Below are 21,189 nucleotides of genomic sequence, written 5' to 3' on the forward strand. Positions count from 1 at the left end.
TGCAAGGAGATCTAACCAGTCCATTCTAAAGGAGATCAGCCCTGGGATTTCTTTGGAGGGAATGATGCTAAAGCTGAAACTCCAGTACTTTGGCCACCTCATGCGAAGAGTTGACTCATTGGAAAAGATTGATGCTAGGAGGGATTTGGGGCAGGAGGAAAAGGGGATGACAGAGGATGAGATGAGTGGATGGCATCAGCGACTAGATGGATGTGAGTCTGAGTGAACTCCAGGAATTGGTGATGGACAGGGAGGCCTGGTGTGCTGCAATTCATGGGGTCGCAAAGAGTAGGAAACGACTGAGTGACTGAACTGAACTGAACTGAATATAGTTTTCCTCATGAACAGAAAAATGAAGAGAAATGTGCTCATCTCAACAGATGCATAAAAGTATTTAAGAATTCAAACCTATTGTCTTTCTCTATCTTGATTTCTGTCTTCAGCTCTGCAAACCAGGACTAATGGCCAGGTAAAGAGTATCAAAACCTGGAAATAAATATGTAATCATTAATTAAGAAATATTAAAAGCTCTTTCTTCAAAATTAAGAATAGGCCAGAGTTTTCTTTATCTCTTGTGATCAATGTTTTATCAGAAGTTGCAGCCAATATAATAAATTGGGAAGACAGGTCAAAGGTGAAGGCTTTCCAGTGCAAGAAATAAGTTCAGTTCAGTTCAGTCGCTCAGTCGTGTCCGACTCTTTGCAACCCCGTGGACTGCAGCACGCCAGGCTTCCCTGTCCATCGCCAACTCCTGGAGTCTACTCAAACTCGTGTCCATTGAGTCAGTGGTACCATCCAACCATCATATCCTCTGTCATCCCCTTCTCCTGCCTTCAATCTTTCCCAGCATCAGGGTCTTTTCAAATGAGTCAGCTCTTCATATCAGGTGGCCAAAGTATTGGAGTTTCTTCAGCTTCAGCATCAGTCCTTCCAACGAATATATAGGACTGATTTCCTTTAGGCTGGACTGGTTGGATCTCCTTGCAAGAAATAAAGTTAGTTACAAAACTTATGGTTATCAGAGGGGAAAGGGGCAGGGCTAAATTAGAAATTCGGGATTGACAGATACACAATACTGTATATAAAATAGATAACCAACAAGGACCTACTGCACAGTGGAGGGAATTATATTTAATATCTAGCGATAATGTATAAGGGAAAAGAATCTAAGACTGTGTATGTGGTGTATGTGTGTATATATACGTATATATATGTGTTTGTATGTATGTAGACTTCCAGGTGGCTCAGTGGTAAAGGATTCACTTGTCAATGCAGGAGACGCAGGTTCAACCCCTGAGTAGGGAAGATCCCTGGAGAAGGAAATGGCAACCCATTCCAATGTTCTTGCCTGGGAAATTCCATGGACAGAGGAGCCTGGCAGGCTACAGTCTCTGGGGTTGCAAAAGAGCTGGATTCAATTTAGCGACTGAAACAACAACACAACAAATATATCTATGTATGTATAACTGAATCAGTTTGCTATACACTTGAAACATTGTAAATCAACTCCGTGCTGTGTATGCTTAGTTGAGACTCAGTCATGCCTGACTCTTTGCAACCACATGGACTGGTAGCCCACCAGGCTCCTCTGTCCATGGGGATTCTCCAGGCGAGAACGCTGGGATGGGTTGCTATGCCCTCCTCCAGGGGAGCTTCCCAACCCAAAGATCGAACCAGGTGACCCTCGTTGGAGGCAGATTCTTTACCATCTGACCACCAGTGAAGCCCATGAGTGGGTAGCCTGTCCCTTCTCCAGGAGAACTTCCTGACCCAGGAATTGAACTGGGGTCTGCATTGCAGGCAGATTCTTTACCAGCCTAGCTACCAGGGAAGCCCCAACTCTACTTCAATTAAAAAAAATATTAAATGAGGTCAACTTGCAGATCACTTAAAAAAGAAATAAACTGAATTATAAACATTGTGATTTTCTAATTAAAAAAATTATTAGAATTAATGAGGAAGTTCTTCTAGATTGCTGGATAGAAGATCAGTATACAAAAGCCAATTTCCTATTTATTCATCAGCCACATGTTAATATAAATAGAACAATATATACCACTTAGAAAGCAGAGTCAATGACCCCATTGGGGTACTGGCTGTCTCTGTGGGGCCTTCTGTGATGAGGCACCTTCCTGCCCAGGTGCAGTAATTGATCCTTGTACAGCTTGATGTCCATCCTCACCAGAGTCCCTTTCTCAATCACTTGGCTTTGTAGTTTTCTGACTGAATGAAAATTAAAAAGAAAAAATTTAAGTCCAATTTCCGCAGTGTCTTCAGCTCTTTCTAGAGATCTATGACTTACCCAGTACACTCTTTAGGAGGCAAGACTATAAGAGCCAAGGCAGTAATTTTGTGGATGAAAATATGAAGCCCATAGCCACAGAAATGTTCATTCCTGGAGACAAGACAATTCCCAGTCCTGTCCAGCACAGTAGCCAAGGGCCACAGGCAGCCAGTCAAGCCCTTGCATGAGGACTGAGGTGTCCGTCAGTGGAAAATGGCCACCAGATTTTAAAGACCTCGTTCAAAGGAGTGAGAATATCTCCTTAATAATTTTGCATTGACTAGTGTGTTGTAATGGTAATACTTCTGATATGCTGGGCTCGTGAAAACGAATTACTAAGGTTAATTTCCCTTTTCTTTTTTCCTTTCTTAATGGGGATTCTGGAAAATTTGTTGCTTGTGTGGCTTGCATTCGTTTCTTTCTGTTGGTTTGGTGAGCACTGTTCTAGGTTTCTGAGTCTTCCTGCTTGTGTGGTTTAGGGGTAGTGCTTTCTTTTCTCTCGGGCTTTTTTTTTTTTTTTAATTCTCTTTTTAAAACGGGGTGATGAGTGTCTCCTGTACCTTAGACAGTTGAGAACATTCAGTGGGGGAAACACATTTTCCAAATGAGTACTAGATAAATGGTAAAGGTTTATCCTTGCGCCAAATGGTTTTGTTTCTTGTTTTTGCTCTGGAGCACAGCATAGACCGAGAATGAGGGGGAGAAAAGAAGTCCTGGAGAAAACTGACCACATAGCTGGCATCTTGCCTGTTTATCAGAGGCAGGGATCAGGACCAGTCTCTTGGCCAAGTTTCCCTATTTCTCTTCTTTACGAGCTACTTTTAGCGAGAATTCTGTGTGCCTGGCATCTTTTTAACCCACCAGGGTTGTACAGACCCTGTTGGTAAAAATGACCACACAAGCTGGAACCATGCCAAGCAATGTTTACGCTCGATGAGAAAAATGATGGTGGTTTTGTAATCTTTGAAGATTGTCACATCATGAAAATCTACCTTACTCTTGGTTTTAAGTGGATAGTGAAGTGAATGGTAAAACTAGTATTTATTTACTGTACCTAACTAAAAATATTAGAAATACCAAGAATTAAAGGGTTTTTTTGTACTTTACAAAGAAACTTACGGGGAGTAGTTGAAATAGCGTTTACAGTGCGGGCTGAGCATCTTTTACATATCTTGGTGAGCTGTCCTACCACTTCCTAAGTTTGGTTGGCCCTTAACATTTTATCTTCTGTGTGTTCAGAGTCTCAAGGCATCTCCAGGAGTCCCTTCCATGTGAAGCTTTGAGCTGGCCTCACTGCCTCCAGGACGCCCCCATCCTTTTTGGCATGACCACACTCTTCATTTGTGCTCCTAAGTTTGCCTTGCGTGGTTCCTCTGGTTGCATCCATCGAGTCCCTCGAACCTCACAGGTATCAGCATCTCTTCACTCAGCAGGTTGTGTCTCTTTCAGCTCCGTTTCTCCAGGGATCACATTTCCCTTCCAGAATTACCGCTTGCCATTTCTTTGCTACACTTTCATCTTGCTGGCCAGGTCCTTCTTTTGGTGATTCATCTGGTAGAATGTCACATGGGTTTCTCATTGGAAGACAAGAAGCTGCACCGCTGCACAGTTGCTGGTCTGCTGGTGGCCGAGTCACTGATGCCTGGTGGTGGTGAGCTCTGAGAATCCTGGTGCACTGGCTGCCAGTCACTGCCTGTGTGTTATTTACCTACTGACTGTGGACTGAAGAGTGAGCAGTAAGTTTTTGCTTTTAGCAACTCCTCACGGCTAATAAGGGCTTCCCTGGTGGCTCAGATGGTAAAGAATCCACCTGCAATGCAGGAGTCCTGGGTTCCATCCCTGGGTTGGGAAGATCCCCTGGAGAAGGGAATGCCTACCCACTCCAGTGTTCTTGCCTGAAGAATTCCATGGACAGAGGAGCCTGGCAGGCTATAGTCCACAGGGTTGCAAAGAGCTGGACATGACTGAGTGACTTTTTCACTTTCACGGCTAATGTGTATTGGACTTCCCTGGTGGCTCAGTGGTTAAGAATCTGCCCACCAATGCAGGAGATGCCAGTGTGATCAATCACTGGGTGGGGAAGATCCCCTGGAGAAGTGAATGGCAACCTATTCCAATATCCTTGCCTGGGAAATCCCATGAACAGAGGAGCCTGGTGAGCTACAGTCTATGGGGTCACAAAAGAGACACGACTTAGAAAGTGAAAGGGAAAGTGAAGTCACTCAGTTGTGTCTGACTCTTTGCAGCCCCGTGGACTGTAGCCTACCAGGCTCTTCCATCCATGAGATTCTCCAGGCAAGAATACTGGAGTGGGTTGCCATTTCCTTCTCCAGGGGATCTTCCTGACCCAGGGATCGAACCCGGGTCTTCTGCATTAGAGGCAGACGCTTTAACCTCTGAGCCACCAGGGTATAGTCTTGCACGGCTAATACATATCTTCATAACAAAAACCTGAACCGTGTTTTTGGTAACAAGCATTATTCAGCTAAACTGTGACACCTAGAATTCATGCCTGAGAACCGTGCAGAGCGAGGACTCTCTGTTCCTGGCATGCTCAGAAGGTTATTCCTTGGGGGAGAAACATACTGTGCCCTTGATCCTTGCCCCTTGTCCCTTGTCTGATCTGAAAGGCTGTCTTTCTTATTTATAGTTCTCAGACCTTAACTTGTGGACACGCCAGGTGTGCAGGGGGCATGTACAAGGGTTGGAGATCATTAAGTCATTTGACAACTATGTTCTCTGTGTCTGCCTGTGCTTGGCATCGTGTCAGGCGCTGGCATGTTTGCTGGCAACGGAAAGTGCCTTAAATTGCTCTCATTTTTGGTTTTTGGCAGCTAACTTCCTAGCATATTTTCCAAACCACCACTTATACCATTTGCACTAGGTTTTAAACTGACTTCTTCCTGGCCCGGCTTCCCACTGTCTTCACGCAGGAATACCCATGCTGAGGGAGCATTGTGTTCCTGAGATGGGGGTGTGGTCTTGGCCTGCCATATGGGACCATCCCCCTTCTAAATCTAGCAATTGACTAATAGATGCAGTCTCAACTTGCATAGTTGATGGTTAATTATTTAAAGCATGTGTCATCCAAGCACATTTCTTAGCATCTTCTTTTTTGTGTTTTTAATGGAGCTGGGAATTAGGGCTGCCACACTCCAAAGGGTATATGATGGTTTGTTCAGAATCAAATGTCTTTGCCCGGAGGGTTAAATTCCATGGAAAAACTTCTTCATCCAGAGGAGAGGTGTGGCCAGAGGGAGAGAAGTTTATGATTTTAGAGCTTTAAAAAAAGTGTTTTAATCCTTTCGAGATTTTTTGCCATTAACTATATTAAGTAGTTTTGGCAAATAACATATTTGCTTAAGAAATCCAAAACACGTTTTATTAAATAGCTCTCTGGCTCCCAGTGGTGAAGGAAACCAAATGCTTATTGAGCTAGAAGTGTGCCAGGAGATTTTACATGTCATCACGTGCAATCCCTGTAAGAGTTTTCTAGAATAGTACCCATTATCTGCTACTTACACAGTTGAGGAACCTGAGACCTGGATAGAAAGATTAAGATGCCCGCAATCTTCAGTGTTAGAGTTGAATTTTTGAGTTTTGAGTTTGTCTGATTCCAGAGTCTTGATAGAAATGATTGTAAATGCCTGGTGTACTGGCCACCATCCTCTCCTGCTGGTCCCATTTCAGACATCACTAATTGAGAATTGATTTATTCCCCCTGCCTTATGCTACAGGGCTTCCCTGGTGGCTCAGACAATAAAGAATCTGCCTGCAATGCAGGAGACCCGGGTTGCATCCCTGGGTGGGAAAGATCCCCTGAAGAAGGGAATGGCTGCCCTCTCCAGTATTCTTGCCTGGAGAATCCCATGGACACAGGAACCTGGTGGGCTCATGTCCATGGGGTCGCACAGAATCGGACACTACTGAGGGACTAACACTTTCATTTTCACTCTGCTATACTGCTGCCCATGAAGATGCTGAATTGTGCTCAGAACTGAAAACCCATCTCCGCCCCTAACTGACAGGTCCTGTGAGCAGAGAGATTTTAGGGACTCCAGACTAGGGAGGCACTGGCAACCACTGCTGGTAGGCAGCTTTCAGGCCAGTTTGGCCTCTCCCTACTGTTGGGACAAAGATGTCCCTCCTTGCTTCTTGTGTTTTCCCTTTGTCCCCTGTTTCTATATTTGGGAAACTTAAGGGAGAGCTAAAGTGCTCCCTATGGAATAAGCCACAGACCGGAACAAAAACAATTACAAATTAAAATCCTATCTACTGAGCCTGTGTCTTGGTTGGAGTTTTCCTAACAGCAGACCCTCAGGCAAGGACTTGACACAGGAGGTAAATCAGGATTTCCTCCAAGAGAAGGAAGGAAGGAAGTGAGACACACTGACAGAAACACACCGATAAGAGGCACCAAATGCTGCTATGGACAACTGGTCAACCTGAGATGTCTCATAGGCTTTGTGGAACATGCCTCAGGGGCAGGAAGCTGGGTGTTTAGCCACTAGATTTCACCTGCTGGTGGGCTTGGGGTGGGGGGGTGGTTGGGGGCTCACATTCCTCCCCTCCCCCAGAATTAAATCTTCTGACACTCATCCCACAGTATCTGAGGGCGAGTTGTTCCAGGACCCCCGATACCAAATCCATGGATGCTCAAGTCTCTTATATGAAATGGTGGAGCAGAGTCAGCCCTCTGTATCCAGGGATGTGGGACCCACAGCCTTAGCCAGCCTCAGATCCACAGCTGATGCATCTGGGGATGTGGGGATGTGCGATACGGAGGGCTGACTGTACTTCTCAGCTGCTTCTGTGCTGATCAGCCTCCTGTGGTGCTGGAGGAAGCCCCCAGGTGGAGAAGTGGGCAGCTTCAGGTGCTGGGCGGGGGAAGCCAAGAAGCCCTGCATCGGGGATACTTGCTCCGGGGACACAGGGGCCTGGGGCAGGCTTCCCCAGTCTGCTGTAGCTGGCTTCTCTTATGCAGTTTTCCCAGATAGTTGGCAGCAAGGTATGCTGATCCTTTCCCTTGCTGGTCCACCTCCCTTGCTTTGGAAAGTCACCCAGATTCTTTATGTTTTGAACTTCTAATGCCATGGGAGGTACAGACCCCAGTGAGCTTTCTCTGTGGTCAGGCTGCGTTCTGAGTGCACTCTGCAGCCTAGCAGAGTGGATTGGAAGCTTATGGTGATGGCTGATTCCGTCAAAGACGACACGGAGCGCTCCTAATAATTCTTCGTTATCTTTTACAGCCATCTCGGGCGAGCATTGTTCCTCTCAACACTGTGTCAGCCACAGTGAATGTTCCCCCAGACAACCATGAATTGGAAGCTAAAGAGTTTTGGGGCCAACATAACTAGCTTTGAAATGGAGCCAGATGGTCTTTCACCAGTAGAAGGGGCAGGCCCAAGGCAGGGTGCATTCAGATGACCTTCACGTTGAAGAGACCCTGAGCTTTGGGAAGTCCCTAAAATTGTGGGTAGCACAATCTTTGCCACCGAAACTTGGAGCAAGAAGAAAAAGCAGTGGTGGTGACAGGGTGACGATGTATTTGCGGTAATAGGCGCTAAATAACCCAGACGGCTGATTTTAATCATTGCCGTCATCTGTTGAAATCAGTGAGCTGACAGTGTGGTTGGCATTCATCTTTTCCAATACTCAGAAAGATACTCAGAAACTGCTCTCTTTTCCCTTCCTACCTCTCCTCTTAGTTTAAAAAAAGCCTAAAATTAGAACAGGGGCGCATTATTTTCCAGAATCCCCTTGCAGTTTCCCTTGGGTTGTCTTGGGACATTTTCCTCTATGTGGTTTTGTCCTGCCGGATCGCAAGAACTAGACAGCACAAGTCCACATTTCTTACTCAACAGTTCTTTTCATGGCTCCCATCATAAACTTTTCTTAATCTTCCAGTAAGCCTTCCAATATGGGGGGGGGGTGTCCACATTCATATTTAGAATTCTCCTGTGTTGGTGGCTCCGTGTTACATTCTAAAGAGATACACGAAAACGTGGCACCTGGTTTCACAATCTCAGAAGATGTGTGTGCATTTGGATTTATAGAATTATGCAGTGGGTCCTTTGCCTCTCAGGGTGAAGCACGGTCATGTGGAAACTTCTGAAGCAATTCCTGGATGCTTGGTCTCCCCATGGGATTAGGCAATAGCTCTGTGCCCTGGCAGTGGACAGAATGGTATCATTTATGGATGGCATCCCAGTGTTTTCCCTTGTGGTCCATGGGCTCATCTGCCCTTTCCTATAGGAGTGGGTGCAGGAAGGGGACAGACCTGAAGCTTGCCATCCTCTGGACGTACATCTGGGCATCCCAGGGTCCATGTCATGTCCTGGGAAATTCATCCAGTGACCCCACATGTTGAGTGTTAAGTGATCTGCCTCTGTTGGCTTGAGGAGTCAGTCGTTTTTTAAGACGTTCTTACTACATGAGATGCATGAAATTACTCCAGACTCCAGAATCTGATGCGGGTGTGTGTGACACACGTGGATGAGCCCCATGCCAAGCGCCACCTGACACAGCCCAGCACCGCCCGTGGAGCCCGAGCTCTTCTGAGCGGTTGGGTTGCAATCCTCTGGGCTTCTCAGACCCTTGAACCATGTCAGCTGGCGTTCACTCCTTTCATTGTCTTGTGGTTGTTAATTTTGAGTTATCAGCATCTTTACTGATGGGAACCTTGTCTGTATCCTATGGCCCTGTCCTCCATGGCCTTCCAAGGTCTTGGTACAGGTTCCACCAGTAAGAAGCTGCCGAAGTCCTGGCCTCTGCCCCGGTCCTCCTCCAATTCCCCATCAGATTCTTCTCCTCATGCACATCACTCTTGTTGAGTGCCCACCGTGGATCCAACCCACTTTGGCAGGAAAAGGATCTGGGAGAAGTATATGAAATGTTCCTTTTCTCTAAGAGCTAGCTTCTGGAATGGATGGGGAGACAAGGCCTTCACATGTTAGGGGAATACAAGCTCTGAATTTATGTTTCAGAGTTCAGTGGGCACAAGAACAGCCAGGAAGTGGAAGGACAAAGAAGGAGAGGGACTCGGGTGCAGAGAGGCAGGTGTCATCACAGAACAGGAGCGATGCTGGCTGACACGACTCCGTGTGTTTGAGTGTGGCTTAAGGGGAAAGGTAAGCTGGGGCTGCTTTATAAGCCCAGGCCTTGCCGTCATCCTCCCAGCCAGATCCAGGGCACGTGCTCTGCATCTGTGCTTGAGGAGCTTGAAAGGCAGTGGGGAGTGGTGGGGACTGGGGTGCAGACAAGGGGGCTTCCCTGTTCACAGGGGAGTAGATGCCCCCTAAGTGCCTTTGTGTCAGGGACTCAGGCCTGTCTTGCCAGGTCTTCTGGTTTTGCAAAAGAAACTGGAAATCTGGCTTTTGGTACAAAATTGGGGAACTTTCACAACACTGTATGAACGAAACTAAACACATCTGCCAGTGTCCAGCTGGATTGTGACCTTTGGCCTTTTCCATCCCAGTGTGTCCTCCTACAGAGTGACATTACTGGGGCAGACGGATAGCCATCTACTCTTAAGTGGACACCAGGCACCCTGATGCCTTTGCATGGTCACCCCAGATGCCCTGGGGGGTGCGGGGGGATTAGGTCTTGGGGACCCCACTCCATCCTCAGTGAGTGAAGGCTGGGTTCACTGGCAGGGAAGCTGCCTTTCCTGCCCTCACAGGGCTGCTTACTGTCTTGAGCTAGGATTTCAGGCAGTTGGGTGAGGGTGGGGGGCATGTTTTTGGGGACAAAAGCAGTGAATCCAAGTGTTATGGAGTCCGTCATTCCTCAGCAACAAACTCAACAGCTTTCCTTCCAGTGTAATAAATCTGGACCCTTGTGGCTCGTACAACAAGCGTGATGACAAGTAATAATAACTCATAAGGAACTTTTTTTTTTTTTGGTCTTCCTGACTCATGCCTTTAGCAAGGGAAGTCTAGGCAGGGGTGGCCACAAGCGAATGTTCTCTGGAGCTGGAAGGCATGATTCCAGAGACCATGCTGTGTGGGCGGGGAGGTTGGCGGGGGTCCAGCAAAGAGGAGGAGAGTTCACAGGGAGAGACCTAGGCTCCCTGAGTGTCCCAGGTTTCTCTAGCGCAGCTCTGTGGCAGGAAACTGGAATCTGGAGCCCACGGCCTGGGTTCAGATGCCTGCCATGCTGCTTACTAGCTCTGTGATCTTGGGCAACTTACTTTTCTGTACCATCTTCATCTTCAAATGCAGATAATAATTTAAAAAAATCTCTCTCTCTTTTTTAAGTTGAGGAACCTCCATATTGTTTTCTTTAGTGGCTATACCCATTTACATTCCTACCTACTGTGTATAAAGATTCCCTTTTCTCTACACCCTTGCCAGCATTTTTATTTGTAGACTTTAATTTTTATTGGCATATAATTGCTTTACAACATTGTTTTAGTTTCTGCTGTAAAATGAAATGAATCAGCTCTATGTATACATATATCCCCCCCTTTTGACCTCTCTCCCAAGCCCCCCATCCCCCCATCCCCCATTTAGGTGTTGGTGACAGCCATCCTGACAGGTGTGAGGTGATATCTCATTGTAGTTTGATTTACATTTCTCTGATGATTAGCAATGTTGAACATCTTTTCATGTGCCTGTTGGCCATCTGTATGTCTTTGGAAGCGTATCTATTCAGGTCTTCTGCCCATTTAAAAAAATCAGGTTGTTTGTATTTTTGATATTGAGTTATAGGATAGTCTGTATATTAACCCCTTATCAGCCATACCATTTGCAAATACTTTTTCCCGTTCAGTAGGCTGTCTTTTGCTTTGTGGATGGTTTCCTGTGCTATTCCAAAGCTTTAAAGTTTAATTAGGTCCCACTTGTTTATTTTGCTTGTGTTTCTTTTGCCTTAGAAGACAGATCCAAAAAATACTGCTACATTTTATGTCGAAGAGTGTTCTTCCCATGTTTTCATTTAGGATTTTAATAGTTTCTGGTCTTATATTTAGGTCTTTAATCCATTTTGAGTTTATTTTTGTACATGGTATTAGAGACTGCTCTAATTTCATTCTTTTAAATGTAGCTGTCCAGTTTTCCCAGCACCACTTATGGAAGAGACCGTCTTTTCCCTACTGTATATTCTTTCTTCCTTTGCTGTAGATTAATCGACTATAAGTGCGTGAATTTATTTCTGGGCTCTTTATTCTGTTCTGCTGACCTATGTGTTTGTTTTTGTGCCAGGACCATGCTGTTTTGATGACTATAGCTTTGTAGTATAATATGAAGTCAAGGAGTGTGATACCAGAAATTCTGCTTCTGGCTATTTATCCAAAGAAAACGCTAATTCAAAAAATACACATACCCCAGTGTTCATAACAGCATTATCTACAGTTGCCAAAATATGGATGCAACCTAAGTGTCTATCAACAGATAAATGGTTAAAGAAGACATGGTCTATATATACAATGGAATAGTTCTCAGCCATAGAAAAGAATGAAATTCTTCCATTTGTAGCAGTGTGGATGGATTTGGAGGGTATTATGCTCAGTGAAATGAGTCAAACAGAGAAAGACAAATAGCTATATGTTATCTCTTATATGTGGAATACAAAAATAAAATGAATGAATGACTATAGCAAAGCAGAAACAGATTCACAGATACAGAGAACAAATTAGTGGTTACCAGTGGGGAGAGCAGGGGAGGAAGCAGATAGGGCATGGGATTAAGAGGCACAAACTATAATATATTACATAAGTAAGCTACAAGGTTATATTGTACTGCACAGGGAACATAGCCAATATTTTACAATAACTTTGAATGGATTTTATAATCTATAAAAAATATTGAATCACTGTTGTACATCTGAAACTAATATTGTGAGTCACCTCTACAATACTTAAAAATACTCCTGCAAAGGTTTGGGAGAATGAAAGTTGCTGTGTATTAATTGCTAGAAGACTATCTGGGGCATGACTCCCATCGAAGTATCTGGTATTAATTATTAAACTGTAGCCTCTACAGAAGAAAGAATGCATCTACTCTTTCCCATAAGTAGTAAACACCTTTGATTCATGGGGTGGGAATCCATGGGTAACATTATTTCTAAGGGGTGCAAGTTCACGAACTCTCCCTAACCCAACAAGCTCTCCTCCCTGTGTGTCTGTGTCTCCTCTGATGAGCACCCCATAGAGTAGGTGATGTCTGTATCTTCCCTCCCTTGAGGGATCTGGGAAGGTGAGGGGGTTATTCCGGGTGACCCATCAATTTAACCTTTGTTGTCTTTTAGCCGCTACTGCTGTTTGAACCAGCTCATCTGGATGGTGGGGAGGTGCTTTCTTTAGGGTGACAGTGGCTGGGTGCCCTGCCCTTGTCCTCTAGGGCCTGTGCCCAGGTGGAAACAAAGTGATGGCCAACCACATGGGGAGTGTTGTTGAGGAAGGAGAGTGGACCTGTGGACCTCCATTGATATCTGTCTAGCCTGTTCCTTTTCATCTGTATCCTCTCCACATGGCCCAAAGCATAGGTGAGGAAGAAAAGCTTGGTACCATCAGATGGGTCCAGCACTTGGGTTCATGCTGAGATGTCTCCACTAACCAGCCTGTGGCCTCGGGCAAGTAATTCTTCTTCCAGGGTTTTATTTAATTTTCTGAAGATGATGGGATCTGCAATAATATTGGAGCCATGAGCCTCATGTGGCTCCAGAGCACTTGAAATGTGACTTGTCCAACTAAGATGTACACCACATGTACAAGACACAACGGGTTTTGAAGGCTAAGTACAAGAGTGAAAATGAAAGTGTTAGTTGCTCAGTCGTGTCTGACTCTTTGTGACCCCATGGATTGTTGCCCACCAGGTTCCTCTGTTCATGGAATTTTCCAGGCAAGCATACTGGCGTAGGTAGCCATTCCCTTCTCCAGGGGATCTTCCTGAACTAGGGATTGAACCTGGGTCTCCTGCATTGCAGGCAAATTCTTTACTCTCTAAGCCACCAGGAAAGCCCTAAGTATGAAAAGAGAGTGTAAAATAGTTCACTGATAATTTTTATTCATATTGTTCAGGCATTAAAAGGATTGAAGTACTGAGACTTCTCTGGTGGCAGAGTGGCTAAAACGAGCTCCCATTGCAGGGGGCCTGGGTTCCATCCTTGGTCGGGGAATGAGATCTTGCATGCCATAACTAAAGATCCCATGTGCTGCAGCTGAGACCTGGAGCAGCCAAATATATATATATATGTATATGTATATATATGTATATGTATATATATATATAGCATATATGTATATATGCAAAAGGAATGAAGTACAAATACTGATTCAACATGGATGAACCTTGAAAACATTAAGTCAAAGAAGCCGGTCCCCAAAGACCACATGGCGTGTGACCCCAATGATATGAAATGTCCAAAAGAGGCAAATCCATGAGGACAGAGGGAAGATGAGTGGCTGCCTAGTGGGCAAGGAGTGGGTGGAGAGGCCTGCTAATGATTGTCTTTTTGGGGTGATGAAAAGATTCAAAAATTAGATTATGATGATTGCACAACTCTGTAAACATATAAAAAAATCATTGAATTGTACACTTTAAATGGTTGAATTTTATGGTAGATCAGTTGTTATCTCAATAAAGGTGATGAAATAGTTTCTATACTTATTGCATGGTGAAATGATAATATTTTGGATATATCAGGTTAAGGAAAGCATGATTAAAATGAATTCCACCTGCCGTGCTTTACTGTTTTAATGTGTCTGCAAGAAAATGTGAAATTGCATACGTGGCCCGCAGTGTATTTCTGTTGGACTGCACTGCGCTCACATTCTCCAAGGACCTTCCTGGTTCCAAAATTATATTCTTCCACGAAACCTTCCCCAGTTTGGACTTCTGATGACTCATCTAGTACCATGGCTCAAACCCAACTTGGGTCTTTTTTTAAACGATTTGCAAAAATAGGTTTTTAGAGAGAAATCCTGGAAGGAGACAGAGAGTCACATAAGGTGAGCCAGAGAGCTGGGCTGACACTTTCTCCTGCCCCCATGTGCCTTCCAGGGCCATCTGTAACCCTGGACAGGGCTGTTTAAAAAAATTTACAATCTGAGCTTCAACAGTGGTTTCCTCAATCGATCCTCCTTGGAAAATTGACTCCAGGACTGCTGCTGCCCAGAGGGAACAGGCAGTAAATCCCTTGCTGGCAGACGGGCTGAAGCGTTGCCTGGCCGAGGCAGTGCACCTGGATTCCTCGAGTCATTATGGCCCACTAGAAGACCATGAGAGCATCCTCTATCCCGTAAAAGACTCAGTGACAAAGTCTGGACCTTGGCCTCCAATCTTACCTCCAGGGAGGGCTGAGGACCATCTGGGGAAGTGTCTTTTTCTCTTAGTAGTGATTGATTCCTTGAAGGAATGAATTCATAGAAGGCACCTTCTCTCTCCTGCCTTTCACTGGGTGTCTCAGTTACTGCACTTGACGGAGAGACCTGCCAGAACTGGGAAGTAACAGGGCAGAAAAGCTCCTGGACATGCCTGATATTTCCCCTGTGGGCTGAGTCTTCCCCTTTTGCTCCTGCAGGGACCTCTTTAAGACTGGCAGAGTCTCTGAGCCCTGCGGCCACAAGCCGTTGTCTGCAGGCTCTGCGTAAGAGTAGGTCCTTGTTGGGAGGGATGCCTGAAACAGCTTGCCTGTCTTTTCACCTGTTTGCATTTAAACCAGAGGTGCCATTGTTCACAGTTTTAAGCTCCTGGAGGCTGGCACCCCTGGGTCCCCTGTTTCTACCAGCTGTTGCCGCAGATCCTCTGATGGCCTGCTTCCTGTGCCCTGAGCTTTTCCGCTCCTTTCAAAGTCTAGGCAGGGGCCTAGGGGAGTGAAGGCCTTCTGTAAAAGCCCCTTTTAACATTTCTGTAGGGAATAAGGCAAAAGGAAACTTCTTTAGTTCCCGTGCTTCTTTTCAATTAATTGAATTCCCAGAGAAAACAGTAATTGAAACCATCGTGATGAGGGAGATAGGAGAGAGAACAGTTTCCTGTAGTTTTTCCACTAAGTCTGAGCTTTCCAGAGAGCTCAGCAGAGGAATAAGCAGACCCCAGCTCCTTCGGAGCTTGTTCAGGGCAGGGCCGGGGGGTGGGTGGAGTGGGCGGGGGATTTATCCTTCCTTGCTGGGGAGCAAGGAAGTATTCATAGGCTGCGGGACCCTCAATACACTCAGGTGGAGGCCCTGTCTTGTCCCGGCAGTAATTCACCAAAGAAAAGCTGTTCCTCTAGATTTAACATCAATGCAGGGATGGGGCCTGTTTCGTAATTGAATTAGAGTCAGGTGTGTTCTCCTGTCCTGGTCATATCTAGAGGAGACCTTGGAAATAGAGCTGTTCAGAGACAACTGGCCTCTGAGCCAAATGATTTCCTGCCCCCCCAAACCCCCCACCCTCCCATCCCCATCCCCACCCCGCCCCCAGAGCACACTTTGCTGATACAGCTTTGTTACTGAGGGGAAGCCCTCCAGGCCCCTGAGATGAGAACAGATGTCAGACGCTGGTTTTGGAAGAGGAAGTGAAACAAGGGTGCAACTTGGGAGGTGCTGAACGTACTGGTTCCCACATGCGATGTTGCAGGTCCTGGTTCTGGAAGGGACACTGATCAGAGGCTGTCTTCTTAATGATGGTGATTATGGTACACTCAGCCATGGTGGGCAGGCGCCATGGTGAGAGTACCGTGCCACTTGAGGCCTTTTAGGCGCAGTAGATATGGTCTTGGAAGCAGAGCACGGCTGAGCGGCAAGACCCAGCCAAGGTGTTAGACCACATGTGGCCCCAGACTGGCCCCCTCTGGAGGGGCTCCCTGGACACATAGATCTTGGCCATGTTGCAATAATCTTTTTTATCACTCTAAGATGTTATAAAGGGGTTTCCATGAATAATCATGTACCTTTGGGACCTTCTGCAACATTATTTTCCCCTCAATGTTTTATATGAAAACATCCATCCATACAGAAACATGGAAATAACTGCAGTGAACACTGAGATACCCATCTCCTAGAGTTCCCCATTAACTCTTCTTTAAGATTTTTTTCTTATGTGGACCATGTTTTAGTCTTTATTGCGTTTGTTACAGTATTGCTTTTGTTTTATGTTTTTGGTTTTTTGGCTGGGAGGCATGTGGGATCTTAGCTCCTCCATCAGGGATCGAACCCTCGCTCCCTTCATTGTAAGGTGAAGTCTTAACCACTGGACCACCTGGTAAGTCCCTCCTTTAATGTTTTGCTATACAGTATTTGCAGCATTTTTTTTTTTTGAACACAGTAAAATTTCAGCATGATTCTCACATCATATTTTACTTGTATAAAACCAGGCCTGTCCCTCCTGTGTCTCCGATGGAAACGTCAAGGGGAAGCTTATACAAAACAGCTTCTGAGTGAAACTGAGGCAAGACTCCTGAACTTTAGGAGGTGAAGGTGAAGGAAGGATTCCTGGCATGGAAACTATCAGGCGAAGGTGCCAGGCCAAGTTCTGCTGCTAAAAAGCCAGATAGCATCTCAGATCTTTGTCCTGCTAGTTAAGTCCTCAGGCCCTCCAGGTGCTGAAGACCTGTACCAGGCGCCGCCTGCAGCCGGGTTCAGGATGGGCCCTTGGGCAAGTCACCGGCCTAGGGTCCAAGTGATGGGTTTCTCACTGGGGAAGTGGGAGTGCAGACGCACAACTCCCAAGGGTGCCGGCAGATGAGTGAAGCGCTGGGACACGAGGCAAGAGCTGCAAGTGGCGCCTGGCAGGAGGTGGGCCCTCTCAGGGAGGTGAGCATCCTGAGTCCAGCTCATGTGCCCCTCTGTCCGGCACCCGGCGCCCAGTGCTCACGGAGGTCCATTCGTTATGCTGCTGAAGTTACATCTCTGTGATATTTAGAAATAGTAGCAAGAGCGGTAGTGATTTAAGGTTAAGGAAACCTGAAACAAAGAATAAACCAGAGATTTTAAAATGTCCCAGGTTTCAGTTAGGGCATCCTTGGTAGTCATTTGTGGAAAGAGCCAGTACGTCTTTGCCTCTGGAGAAGAGAATGTTCCGGCTTACTGCTTCCCATAAAAGATGGGAGAGGAACCCTTTAGAGAGGCTGAGGGCACCCAGGCCCAGTTCCCTGACCATGGAGGACATGGGGCCGTAGCTCTGGCTGCCTGAGGTAGGTGACCGCCCTGGCCCAGATGGCCACGCTCCTCTTACTCAGTGAGTCCTCACTGCTGATTGTCTGGCAGCAGTGACAGCTCACACCTGTCATCAGAAAGGGTGAGATGCCCTCGAGTCGGAGAGGCAGTGTTTCTATTTGAAAACCCCATCAGGGTGGCCCTGGCACGGGAGGCTGCAAGGAGAGGCTTTCCAAGCACCTCGGAGACTCCGCCCCCTCCCGGGACTCATCACGGGCTTCGGCTCCTCGTAAACCAGCTGGCATGGTTCACAGTGCCTTCGGTGGCTTCGCTGAGCTCTTCTGAGGAGGAGAAGCCTCTCAGAGGGAGGGGCGTTTAGACTGGAACTCCTCATCCTTTTCCATCCTTCTCTATCCAGTTTGCAGCTGAGGGATGCTCGGGCGGGCTGGCAGGCCGCCATGACCAGGGACGAGGGGATGCATGGGAACATGCCAGGTGCTGTCACTCATGCCGCTGGGTGGTGATGTGGTCCGATGAGTCCTGGATCCCTGAGGAGGGGACACTGGCGTTTTCGCTGTTGTTTTTAGAGGTTACTCTCCATTCATAGTTATTATAGAATCTTGGCTATATTCCCCATGTTGTACTGTCCATCCTTGAGCCTGTCTTCTACCCATGGGTCTGTATTGCAGGAGGCACAAACTACTGGGTGTAATATAGGCTCACTGCCTTTATTAAAAAGCTTTGTGCATCCAGGTAGACTGCTGTTTAGGCGCTTCCCTGACGGCTCAGTGGGAAAGAATCCACCTGCAATTTAGGAGCTGCAGGAGACGTGGGTTCGATCCCTGGGTTGGGAAGATCCCCTGGAGGAGGGCATGGCAACCCACTCCAGTATTCCTGCCTGGAGAATCCCATGGACAGAGGAGCCTGGAGGGCTACAGTCCATAGAGTCACACAGAGTTGGACACAACTGAAGTGACTGAGCACAGCACAGCACAGGCTGGTATTTGGGACAGATCACACGTGTGTAAGGCCAGCTTCTAGGAAAAGGTTCATGCCTATGAGGCTGCCTGGGTGGGAAAGTTGTAGAGCCAGAATTTAAACCAAAGTGTGATGTTTCTCAGGACAATTCTTTTATCTTAACGCAAGGTTTAATCTGATACATCAGTCACCTGTGTAAAACCCAGAAGACAATTCAAGATGCCTAAGGCATTGGGGGATTTCTTGGAGGCTGTGTCTGCAGATAGGCTGGTGTGATCAATGGACTGGTTATGTCACCAGGGCGGGTGGTGTTGGGGACGGGGTGCAGCTTCCTTCCCTGCCCTTTCCCCTTCCTTATATGAATTCATAATTCAGAAAGAGATGGGCATGGCCCTTGGTTCCCAGAATCCCTTGCTTCATCACCCCATCTCAGTCTGCTTGTGTGTGTGTATGTTTCCTTTTATTGACCACCTCTCCCTTGTCCCCTCCTTCCTTCACTTTTAGAAACAATGGAAGAGGCCTTTTACTTTTTTGTTTTCCTCCTGGCTCCCTGACAGAGGATTACTGGCCTTGGCTGGTGGCATCTCTCAGGCTTTAGGAGAGGGAGTGGCCAGAGGGGCATGCATGAATGAGTAGAAATCCGCTGCGAGGAAGTCACTGTGTGGGGAGGAGCTGCTACTGGGCTGAAATGACAGAAGCGAAGGTGTCCCTGCCCAGGCAGCAAGTGGTGGCTTGGGAGGCTGGAAGGAGGTGTGGGTCAGCCTGTCCCCACCTGGCCATTTGGGGGCTCCCTCCTTTGTCTCCCCAGTCCTGTTGGGAGATCTCTGACTTGGGAAGGAACCCTGGGGGCATGGATGCTCCCTTTATTTCAGTTCAACCTTGCTGTTCGCTTCTGGCAAGCATCAGTTTCTGGCTTGGAAATATGTGAGCAGTGGGCCAAAGTGTAGGAAAATGTGAGAACTTAGTGGCTCTCCAGCTAAAAGAAACCCACTCGGCCCCTCCCCTCTTTGGTCCTATCCTTTCGTTGTGAAGCGTCCAGAGGATATTTTAGTTCTGGCATCAAGTTCCGTGGTGAGAGAAGGTGGAGAAAAGGAAAACATCGTTAGAAAATATGCATGTGGCCCCAGACCAATCACAGCTTCCCACTTGCTTTGAGAGAGACTGTAAGATGAGGCCCAGTTACCTTCGGTAGCTGACACACCTGAGTGGCCCTCAAGATACCTCTTTTGCCCTCCTTTGGGTTGGAGCTGCAGCTGCTGAGGGCAGTGCCACGTGGGTTCAGACTCCACTGTGGTGATGGTGCCACCTCAAGCCTGGACCGTATGTCTCTCTGGCTCGAGGTGGGTCTGGTTGGTGGCGTGGCCCACCTGAAAGTGCAGCTCAGAATTTGGGGGAGTTCATGCTTCTAGGGCAGCCCTCAGCCAGGGGGTAATGGGAGCCACAGCCCTTATCCTGCTGCAGGATGGTTTGGGGAAGAATCCTGGTGCATCTCTGAGCTTCCAGTGGGCTCTGCCTTTGTTGCCATGACAGCAACTTCCATATCATCCCCCATGTATAACCCCTCTTAAAGCTCCTGTTTCGCTTCCCTTCCATGCTTTCCATGCATCTTCACTCTGTCGTCCTGGGATCCCCTTCACAATAAACTACTTCCACTAAGTCTTTGTCTCAGACCTCGTTCTCAGGAAATGCAAAACAGGACACCTTCAGTTTAGTCGCTCTCTTGTGTCTGACTCTTTGCGACCCCATGGACTGCAGCACGCCAGGCCTCCCTGTCCATCGCAAACTCCTGGAGTTTACTCAAACTCATGTCCATTGAGTCGGTGATGCCATCCAACCATCTCATCCTTTGTTGGCCTCTTCTCCTCCGGCCTTCAATCTTTCCCAGCATCAGGGTCTTTTCAAATGAGTCAGTTCTTCACATCAGGTGGCCAAAGTATTAGAGTTTCAGCTTCAGCATCAGTCCTTCCAATGAATATTCAGGACTGATTTCCTTTAGAATGGACTGCTTGGATCTCCTTGCAGTCCAAGGGACTCTCGAGAGTCTTCTCCAATACCACAGTTCAAAAGCATCAATTCTTTGGCACTCAGCTTTCTTTATAGTCCAACTCTCACATCCATATAAGGCTACTGGAAAAAACATAGCCTTGACTAGATGGACCTTTGTTGGCAAAGTAATGTTTCTGCTTTTTAATATGCTGTCTAAGTTGGTCATAACTTTTCTTCCAAGGAGCATGGCTGTAGTCACCGTCTGTAGTGATTTTGGAGCCCCAAAAAACAAAGTCTGTCACTGTTTCCATTGTTTCCCCATCTATTTCCCATGAAGTGATGTGACCAGATGCCATGAACTTAGTTTTCTGAATATTGAGTTTTAAGCTAACCTTTTCACTCTCCTCTTTCATCAAGAGGCTCTTTAGTTCTTCTTCACTTCCTACCATAAGGGTGATGTCATTTGCATATCTGAGGTAATTGATATTTCTCCTGGCAATCTTGATTCCAGCTTGTGCTTTATCCAGTCCAGCATTTCTCATGATGTACTCTGCATATAAGTTAAATAAGCAGGGTGACAATATATAGCCTTGACGTACTCCTTTCCCTATTTGGAACCAGTGTGTTGTTCCATGTCTAGTTCTAACTGTTGCTTCCTGACCTGCATACAGATTTCTCAAGAGGCAGGTCAGGTGGTCTGGTATTCCCATCTCTTTCAGAATTGTCCACAGTTTGTTGTGGTCCACACAGTCAAAGGCTTTGGCATCAATGAAGCAGAAGTAGATGTTTTTCTGGAACTCTCTTGCTTTTTTGATGATCTGATGGATGTTGGCAATTTGATCTCTGGTTCCTCTGCCTTTTCTAA

At 46.7% G+C, this 21,189-nt stretch overlaps 1 protein-coding gene across 2 annotated transcripts in view; it reads left to right on the forward strand.

Annotated features, from left to right (window-relative positions):
• SLC24A3 (solute carrier family 24 member 3) overlaps positions 1-21,189 on the forward strand; it is a 425,544-nt gene that overhangs the window by 40,210 nt on the left and 364,145 nt on the right. The window lies entirely within an intron of this gene.

This window comes from Ovis aries, chromosome 13, assembly GCF_016772045.2.
Source record: "Ovis aries strain OAR_USU_Benz2616 breed Rambouillet chromosome 13, ARS-UI_Ramb_v3.0, whole genome shotgun sequence".
NCBI lineage: Eukaryota > Metazoa > Chordata > Mammalia > Artiodactyla > Bovidae > Ovis > Ovis aries.